This window comes from Perognathus longimembris, chromosome 28 (assembly GCF_023159225.1).
Source record: "Perognathus longimembris pacificus isolate PPM17 chromosome 28, ASM2315922v1, whole genome shotgun sequence".
Taxonomy (NCBI): Eukaryota; Metazoa; Chordata; class Mammalia; order Rodentia; family Heteromyidae; genus Perognathus; species Perognathus longimembris.
Window position 1 is genome coordinate 58,759,621 of NC_063188.1, and position 1,960 is coordinate 58,761,580.

Consider the following 1,960-nt stretch of genomic DNA (forward strand, 5'->3'; position numbering starts at 1 on the left):
AAGCATTAAAAAATCACCAAGTCTCAGAGGACTTCTATTGTTTATTTCTTTGCCTGGTAAATTCCTGTTTGTTCTCTGATTTTTCTTTAAGTGGCAATGAATAAAATTTCATCATCAGAATCTGAAGATAAAAAGACACACAACTTGTGCTGTTGAGAAGCTGTTGTGTAATATGAAAGACAAGCATAATGAACAACTATTTACAATGTAGTAGCAGACTCGCTGTGATGGAGGGGGCTATAAGAGGATGTGGAAGTAACAAGCATGTCCATCAAAGGAAGTGAAGTAGGTAACTCACTATGATTAAAGTATAGGAGTGGGAAGTGATCTGGTTATGTGTTGGGAGAAAAGTGGAAGAGGATGGAGAATGGTAAAAAGCAGGATATACTTGGCCAAACATGTGGCATTCAAAATAAATTTTATAGTAATGTGTCAGGCAGAAAAATCAGGAAAGAGAATTCCTGCCAGCAAACAAGTTATACAAAGAGGTTTAAGTTCATTATTCATTACAAAATAGAGCCATTGCTTTGTACTTATAGTTTATAACATTTACTGACTAGATAACCCTCTGTTTCTCCCCCTCCACTTGATAAGGATTGCTGAGATATAACACACACACTAAAAATTGGGTAAGGATAGCCTTGCGCCGGTGGCTCATGCCTACAATCCTAGCTACTTAGGAGGCTGGACTCTGAGGATCATGGTTCGAAGCCAGCCTGGGCAGAAAAGTCCCTGTGAGACTCTTATCTCCAATTAGCCACTCAAAAACTAGAAGTGGCACTGTGGCTCAAGTGGTAGAGCCCTGAGTACAAAGAGGCTCAGGGACAGCACTCAGGCCGAAGCCTCAGGGACAATTGAAAAAAATTGGATAAAGTATTGTATGCCTATGATCCTAGCTCTCAGGAGGTTGAGGCAGGAGGATTGAGGCTAAATAGTAAGACCCAGACCAAAAGAAAAGCCTTCTAAAACTAGTTGAAGAATAGAATTCTATGAGCTTGGACAAATAGATCTGTGTGTCCACAAGCATAACCAAGATACAGAAGTCTATCACCCTCAAATTCTTTGGCTCCCCTTTGTAGTAAAACCACCTCAATCACTGAACACTTTATTGCCTATTCTGTCATTGTAATTTTGGATTCTCTAGGATATTACACTTTACAAGTGTGAATAGAAACATTTCTTTTACCAGAAAAACATGTGGGAATCGTGAATCACATTGATTACTTTTGACTTTTGGCTTTCAGAAGAGATTTATGATTTTCCTATCCCCCAGTAGTATCTGAGTTAAACCTACTCCGCATATTTACAAACACGAATGTGGTCAGTTTTCATAATTTAGTAAGTAGGTGTGAAACAGCATCTATGATTTTCAGTTGCACTTACTAAATGTGTAAGGTTGAAAGCATTGTGTCAACTAAACTTAGCTTCTGTCTGAAGGCACTAGGGAAGAATGTGCTTCCAAGTTCATCTGGGTCCTTAGTTATGCATTCCTTATTATATGTATATGTATTTTTGTATATAATATCTTATATTGTTAGTTGTTTCTTTTTCCCCCTCACTTTCTTTTCCCCATTGCTTTACTGAGGTATTATTTACAAGTAAAAACTTTACAGTTTGGGGTGTGACTTAAGTGGTAGAGTATTTGCCTAGCAAGATCAAATTCCTGAATTCAAACCCCACCACCACAAAAATTGTATACATGTCAAGTATGCAATGTGATTTATATTATTTTATTTATTTATTTTTTATAGGTGGCTAAAACCTTTTGGTTTATATTTATTTATTTATTTTTTCAAATTTTTATTATCAAACTGATGTACAGAGAGGTTACAGTTTCATACATTTCATACAGTTTCATACGTTAGGCATTGGATACATTAGCGATCTGTTTTGTTGATTGGACTGGATTTGTATTGATTTTTGAACTTTCTCCATAGAATCTAAGGAATCTTCAGCTCCT